Source organism: Lactuca sativa, chromosome 8 (assembly GCF_002870075.4).
Source record: "Lactuca sativa cultivar Salinas chromosome 8, Lsat_Salinas_v11, whole genome shotgun sequence".
NCBI lineage: Eukaryota > Viridiplantae > Streptophyta > Magnoliopsida > Asterales > Asteraceae > Lactuca > Lactuca sativa.
In genome coordinates, this window is record NC_056630.2 from 234108354 (window position 1) to 234117185 (window position 8832).

Sequence of the window (8832 nt, forward strand, 5' to 3'; positions counted from 1 at the left end):
GCTGTGGAGAGAATCTGGGATAGACATTACATAGGCACAATTTCAACCTTGGAGAGTGCGAGAAACGGTGGAGAGTATTTGAGACACTCCACTATGGGATGCATGAAGGCATCATAGGAGATTGGGGTGAGGTCGATGACCAAGCTTTGCTAAGGTCTAATTGGGAGAATGTTGGATCTAGAAGACGTTTCATGAACAAAGGAGGAATCCGCCATTGTTGAATGCTTCGAAGAAGAAGATGAACAGTGGGAGAAAAATCGCCTTTGTTTTCTCTAAAAATTTTGGGTTGCAGTAAAGAGGTAAAACAACTAGGGTTTAACCCTTTATACCGGGTATGGAGCTGAGAGAAAAATTCGCCCCCAAATCCTCTTGAAATGCGATGATTACGCATGAGAGAGAAAATCATTTCCGTTTAGCACGCCTTCCCACCAAATCCCTTTTTGAATTCTTGAAACCTTTAATCTTCCGGCTGTGTCATCATCTTATCTTTTAAATGGGCTGTCATCATTAAATAAAATCAAAGACTTAGAAAAACCACAACATTCCCTTGTTCAGTATATCATTTAGAACCGAAGCTACATAAAGGAAAGTAGCTTGTAGAGAACCGAACCAGACTTTTGGAAAATCAAAAAGATTTTCGTGCATAGAGTGTCAAAGATAAAGAAATAAAGCAACATCTATGTCGGAATTTGTGATGTCAATATAGACACGAAACAGTGGATCCTGGGCACGAATCTCTTCCTTCAAAGTCAAGAGAGACTTTAAAGTGTCTGTGTGGTTTCCCATTGAATTACGATCAAGCACTTGTTAAGAAGTGTTGAAAGGCATCTTTTGATGAGGCATAAAAGGGTGGCTTTCGCTTCAGTTCAGAATTCCGGATCTTGACATAAGACCGAAACTGAACGAAGTACCTGTGAGACCGATGTGGTCTGTTGAACAAGTAGGTTGGGACTATATTCAGTGACTTGTTGGAAATGTTTGGTGTGAAATCTCAAAAAAAATTTAAAACTGGATTCTATGGGAAGAAATGTTATGGTGTGTAACAATTTCATAAGAATCACACAAAAAGAAAAATAGAGATTTCATGGTACAACCACTTGGGTGGTTTCGTTAATTCTTGGGTGAAAGCTAGAGCAAATTTAATTGTTTACCGTCAGTTCATAGTGGGTATTGAATTTTGGGTTTCTCTTAGCACGTAGTGACACGAAGCTAAGATCATAAACACAGAGATTATGTAACCATAAACCTCAATGGTTATTTCTGAGAGTCTCAAGGGTTACATTATTGAACCGAAATATGATGGATAGAAATGTTTGAGGTGTTGTAAAGAAACCAAAGTACCTCTGCTATAAAAAGAATGACCAAGCAGAAAACTCTTAACTCATATGAGAAAAGAGTAAGGTAGCTCATGCTTAGAATAAGTTTAGCAGGGTAATTGGGAAGACGAGGTTTGTATATACCCAGTCAATAAGGCTTTATTCAAAATCAGTTGAGGCTTTGGACAACATGCAACAACATGCTTCTAGCGACACTTAGCTAGTATAAAGTGTGAGAATGATACGTGCCCCATCGATATTCTAGAAACTATTAACATAAACAAAAGTAGAGACAAAAGAAAGAAAATATTTTTGGAATTTTTATATTTTTGTAAAGAGAAAAACAAAACAAACCAAACAAAAAATTTGAACCGAACCCGAAATGGACCGAACGCTCGGTTCATTTTGGTTCCTTAAAAAAATATGTTTGGATTTTTGGAAAATAATTGTACAAAAGTATACAACCAAAGACATCACCTTTTTGAGATAAGCGAAAACAAGTGCAGTGGGACCGAACCCGAAATAGACCGAGAGATCGGTTCATTTCGGTTCCCGTGTGAACCGAGCTCGAAATAGACCGAGTGTTCGGTTCATTTCGCTTCCAACTTTTAGTTTTGAGAAGGTGTTTGTGGTACTGACTCTGATTCTATCATACCTAGGCCTTGTAGGATTTTATTGAAACTTGCTTCAGGAAGGGCTTTGGTGAAGATGTCGGCCAGTTGATCAGTGGTTCGAACAAAGTGAATTTCGACATTTCCATCTTCCACATGATCCTTAATAAAGTGATACCTTAGTGCTATATGCTTGGTCTTGGAATGTTGCATTGGGTTATGACAGATCCTAATTGCACTTTTTGAGTCGCAATATAGTGGGATCTTTTTCATATTGAGTCCATAATCCCGGAGTTGGCTTTGGATCCAAATCACTTGTGATGTGCAGGAGGCGGCTGCAATGTACTCTGCTTCGGCTGTAGATAGAGAAACACATGTTTGTTTCTTTGATTGCCAGCTAACCAACTTCCCGTCTAGGAATTGGCAGCCTCCTGTGGTGCTTTTTCGGTCTAGACCACATCCTCCTAAGTCTGCATCTGAGTAGGCTTGAACGAAGAAACCTGAGTTTGAGGGATACCAGAGACCGACAGAGGTGGTTCGCTTCAAATACCGGAATATATTCTTCACTACCAGCATGTGTGGTTCAAGAGGATTTGCTTGAAACCTAGCACAATAGCATACTGAAAACATTATATCGGGCCTGCTAGCTGTGAGATACATCAGGGAACCAATCCTTTGGCGATATAGCGTTATGTTGACTGCCGGTTTTTCCAAAAATGGTGTAGGCTTGGTGTCGAACGCCATAGGGACTTTGACCTTTGAGTCTCCCATCATGCCGAATTTGGAAAGGAGAGTCTTTGTGTATGCTTCCTGGTTGATAAAGATGCCTTTGGGTGTAGCATAGACAAGAAATATTCGAACGGATTCCAACCTTGCAACCGGAGCGAATGTCTCATCGTAATCGATTCCTTGTTCCTAGCAATATCTTTTCACAACTAGCCGAGCCTTATTCCTGATCACATTTCCCTCCTTGTCCATTTTGTTTCTAAACACCATTTGAGACGGACAACCGAGGCATCTTTTGGTGTTGGAATAAGTCTCCAGGCCTTATTTCTTTCGAACTCATTGAGTTCTTCTTGCATTGCCTGAACCCAATCAGAATGATCGAGAGCAGTATTGATGGTCTTCGACTCTATTTTGGAGATGAATGATTTAAACATGCAGAATTATACTTTGGAGAATAGAGCAGGTTGCTTCGCCTTCAGTTGTAATCAAGTTAGAATCTTTTCTGATGCATCACCCACTATTTGAGATACAGGATGATCTCTGGTCCATTTGGTGAGAGGAGGATAATTTGGATCATAAGAGGGATCCAATTCAACATTTACCACTTCTTCCAACTCTGATTGAATATCATCATGATAATGCATATTGGAATTCTCCCCCTCGACAGATGATGAAACATTTGGATGTGAACCAAATAATCCTTCTTCTACTAGGCTTTTGGGTTGTTCAGGACTTTCGGTTGCTACAGGACTTTCGGGTGCAACCGGGCTTTCGGTTCTGGCTGGGCTTTTGGTTCCGTCAAAGATTGGATTCTCCCCCTGGCCATGAGCATTATCGTCGATTGAAAATGATGGACCCTCCCCTGGATATGTGAGTCCTGTCGATCTGAAGAGAATTGATTCTCCCCATTGACCGAAGTATTGCTCTGAGGAGGTTCGTTTCTAACCGGTTCTTCTTCTGCCATTTGTTTGGTTGCGTTTTCGATAATCTTCTTAAGGTGATCCACCTTGTTGTCTGCTGCCTTGGCTTCAGAGTGAATAGGCTTCTTAGGTTCATCAAATAAATCCATGAACTGGTCAAACAAATTGGCGATTGAGGTTGTGACCTGACCGGTTTGAGAGAAAATCTCTCCAATTGCCCCTTCGGTAAACTTCAACTTCTTGACGTAATTGTCATCGAACGTTACATAATAGGTTTCTTCAATTCGTTTAGAACACTTATTCAGAATCCTGTACACCTTTGATGTAAGAGAATATCCCAGAAAGATGCCTTCATCGGATTTGACATCGAATTTGTTGCGATGCTCTTTGGAGTTGAAAATGAAGCACCTCGAGCCGAACACATGAAAGAACTTGACATTCGGCTTCCTGTTGTTAAGAATCTCATAGGGGGTGACAGAGAAACGGTTGTTGAGATAAGATCTATTTTGAGTGAAACAAGCTACAACAATGGCGTCTGCCTAGAAATATAGAGGAAGGGAGGCAAAATTCAGCATGGTTCGGGCCGCCTCACACTGGGATCGGTTTCGCCTTTCGACAATTCCGTTATGTTGAGGTGTATAGGGGGCTGAGAAATTATGATTGGTGCCTTTTTCTGCTAAGAAATCTTTGAATTCTTTGTTCTTGAATTCCAGTCCATTGTCACTCCCGATGCTTCGAACGACTTTTCTCAGTTGCACTTCGACCTGCTTGATAAAGATTTTCAGCTTGGGAGTCGCCTCAGATTTGTGCTTTAGAAAGAACACCCAAGTGAACCGTGAGAAGTCATCAACAATAACAAGGATGTACTTGTTACCGCCAATGCTCTCGATTGATGATGGACCACATAAGTCGATGTGAAGCAACTCAAGTGGTTCAACAACTTTGGTGCTTATGGTTGTTGGGTGACTTTGGCGACTTTGTTTCCCCATTTCACAAGCAGCACATAAGTGTTCTTGATCGAACTTAAGCAGTGGAAGACCCCAAAGATGATCACCGATGACTAGCTTGTTGATGTCTTTGATGTTGAGGTATGAGAGCCTTCGGTGCCAGAACCAACTCTCGTCTGCATGGGCTTTAGACAATAGACATATGGCTGGATTCCCTTTGATTGGGTTGAGATTCAGAGGGAACATCTCTATTATCTCTGAACCTTCATCATCGAACGAGACTTTGAGACCTGTACCTCCCACCAGTTGAGACACACTGATGAGGTTATGCTGCAACCCCTCTACATAAGCCACCTTCCTTATTGTAAAGTTGCCATTGGTTATCATCCCATAACCCTTTATCGTTCCATAGGAGTTGTTACCAAACTTGACGTTACCACCATTTTGAAGGGACCGAAACTCCCTTTGCTCTTCCTTCCTTCCTATCATGTGACGTGAGCAGCCACTGTCTATGTACCATTCTTCGTCGAACTGCTCGTCACTTATAACCTGCAAAAATTAAGCAGACTTAGGAACCCAAAGTTTCTTGGGTCCACGTGAGCCTTTTACAGAAACAGGAATAGTAAGATAAGCATCAACAAGATAAGTTGGTTTTGTTAATGTTGTTTTATCTTTCCTCTTAATAGAAAACTCTTTGATTTTATTGGAGTTAGATTCAAGTGTTTTGGATTTAGGTTCATCAGTTTGGACTTTAGCTTGCTTTCAGTCTTCATTTGCTGAGGAAATCTTACTTATTCCTTTCAAATCCTTTGTCGATTGTGAGCTTGGTGTAGGACGAGAATTAGGCTTAGAAGAAGAATGAGAACAAGAAGAATTAGAGGAATAGAAATTAGAATGAGAATCTTTACTGACTTGAGGTTCGAAATGACCCTTTCGGTTGTGATCATTTGAGGGACCGAACCTGGACCTTCGGTTGCTATTTGTTGATGGACCGAAACTGGCTTTTCGGTTGTTGTGGGTTGCTGGACCGAAACTGGGTCTTCTGCTGTAAAAGCTTGATGGATTGAAGCCTAGTCTTTGTCTGTTGTTGTTTGGTGGACCGAAACCAGGCTTTCGGTTGTTGTTACTTTCAGGACTGAACCTATCCTTCCGGTCTTGTTCTCTCTGTGGCCTGAAAGTCTTCTTTTGGTTCTTTTGGTCCAACGGACCGAAGCTCCTTTTATCCTTATTCTCTTCTCCTTTTGGCTTGGAGTTTGTATCAAAGTGAGTATAGTGAGGATTTTTGGAGCGCCAAAATTGCTTTCGCTATGAGAGATTTTTCTTTTATCTCAGATTCCTCTGCTGCTTTTGATTGTTCACCTGTTTCGGTTTTCTGTGAATATTTTCCTTCTGTTTCGGCTTCTGAACAACAGATTCACTTTCCATGGAAGAGGTTTCGCTTGTTGAGGAGACGTATTCCACTGGAACCTGTTTTGTTCCACTAGTAATGGGCATGTCAAAGTTGGTATGTTTATTAAGTGGTTCTGCCACATATCTACCTTTGACCTTCCATGATGTTCGTGTTGGGTTTTGAGCATTCTAACACTTCCTAAGTGTACATGCAACCCTAAATACCTTGGATCTATGTTTTCTCTATTATACATGCAAATAAGAACATCCAAGGTATTATCCTAATCTAGCATACAAAAACTATGAATGTAACAAGATAGAATACATACCTCTTGATGTAGCTTGATGTCTTCAAGCTTTAAGAGCTTAGCCCCAATAGTGTGGAAGCCTCAAGTGGAATCACAAATCACCAAGACACCTTGGAATACTTTAGAGAATATGATTACTTGGTTCTCTCTAGTGAAATTGGCTAGCCCTTCTTTAGTGTATTCACACTAGTGCCAATTTCACCAACCAAAGACATCTTTATATAGTATGGAGGATTAGGGTTAAACCCTAATACCCATGACCTTTCATTTCCTAGGATCCATGGGTTAAACACTCCATGGACTATCCATGAAAGCTTAGCCCAACCTAAATGAACTTGGCCCATTCCATATATATAAGAGTCCATATTTAATTAGTTCCTTTTGATCACTTAATTAATTATAAATTAATTCTTGATCAATACTAATTAAATAATATGATTCCATATTAATATATTAGAACTTATAATATATTAATATTAATCATAAACATACTATTCTCAAAAGATTATCCATATAAATTGTGTCGGTGAAGTGCAACCCAAATGGACCATGCCGGGTCGGGTCAAGTACATACCAAATATAGTTATGGACTTAGACATTAATCCAACAGTCTCCCACTTGGATAAGTCTAAAACTATTATTGCGTATGACTTCAAACCTAACTGGCAATCGTAGCTCTTAAAGCTGCTGTCGAACTCTGATCTTGTCAACGAACTTGTCCATTAGATAAGGGATCATATATTCCTCCATTCTAGATATCATATGGACTGAGACATGGATTATAATCATTCTCTCTGTCCATTTGTTGTTTCCCGATTTCCAATTTATGACGACTGACTAATTGAACGAATCAAATCAGTCCTGGCCCGGCCGAGCACTTCCATTTGTCATCATCAAATCATCGAGGGGCCCACAGATATCGCTTTTATCCTGAAGGTAAAAGGAATGGATAAACTTCGACTCATATGGCTTGTTCTACTACTTGTTGAATCATACACAAAGGCACGTTTTATAGCACCGAGTTACCAAATGCGTTTTCGTGCAATCAATGTACAACCAACTCATAGTAACAACTCATATCTCTAGGTTTGAAGAATATAAGATATTATCGTCTCATGATCACTCGTGATAAAATCCATGAAGTGATTCCAATGAGCGCGGGTTGAATCCAATACTCAGAACTTATGAGCACTCATGAGTGTTGTAGCCCTTTGTCCAACACCTTAGACCTCTACAAGCCAACCCATGACAGTCTTAATTCATATCTACTTCCAACATATGACCGACTGTGGATGGTTTGAATAACTTAGTCATTCCGGAAGAATAACCTAGTTTATTCGGGAAGTCAAAACATGCAAAGTGAAACACAATAATAATTGAATCCAATATGGTATCAAATCTTTGAACATAAATAAAACACCTTTTATTTATCACCATATGATTACACATTATTCATTGTATACTGTTTCAGCTATCAACTTTATTCTTGAATTTAAAACAATAGTTGTCCCATGCTCCAAGCATGTACACTATGTTTTCTTAAACACTAGTCATGCCACACACCAAGTATGCATACTATGTTTGTCTATGATCCTTACTTTGTGAACTAGATCAATTGAACATAACTTCAATGATTCTCTTTTCACACTCCCAAATCCTTACCGCAAATGCAAGAATTCCAAATTCATGCCATTTACTGAAATCTGTTAGATTCTAAACTTATATGCATTGATCCTCTCGTAATGATTATGCACAAAGTCATAAAGACTTGGCAACAATCATTACAGAGTATTCCAAAGGAGATCAACTCCTTGGAAATATCCTTCTTGCATTAAGTTTCCTTAATCTTACACAGATTGAAAATTCTAACTTTGAAACATTTCCAGATTCCATTTTGACTATCACTTCTGAACAAGAGTTGCCTCCTTACAGGTTATGTCAATATGGTCCTTCCAGAATTATCACTATACTTCCAATTGTCCTTGAGTAACCAATCTTTGGTAAACCTTAGATTGTCCTCGACAATTGTTTAATCCTTTTAGTCATATCCAGTTCTAAAACTTTTCCCTTCTTAATGCCCCAGGCATTTGGGAAATTTTTAGAACGGATGAATATAGCACATGTAATCGATCCTATATCCGAAGCATATGAGACACGATTCATGATGTCTTACATAAAGACTAAACCAGTCTTTTGCTATAATATTTCCATTTCAATTTGCCAAGTTCTCATAATTCAGATTATGAAAAGGGATGCCGTAATCATAATCAAATTTTAGAACGCAAATAATGGACCCATATACAGAATTTCCTTATGTTGAGCCATTCCAACATGAAATTCATATATATCCTTGACTAAATGATTAAAACCTCACGATCTAAGCTTATAGATTTGAGATGAAGCATAATTTCCTCTCCCTTAATTATAGCAAAACAACTTTTTCCCAATTGAAACTTTTGTTTTCTATAATTAACATTGCTGACTTGCAATACTTATCATAATTATCATGCTCCCACTAACATGATGATTATTAGCATAACACTTATGCTCTCACTAGCTTTGACATGTACTCAGAAATCAGCTGGACAGTCTGAAATTTAGATTCATACACCCTT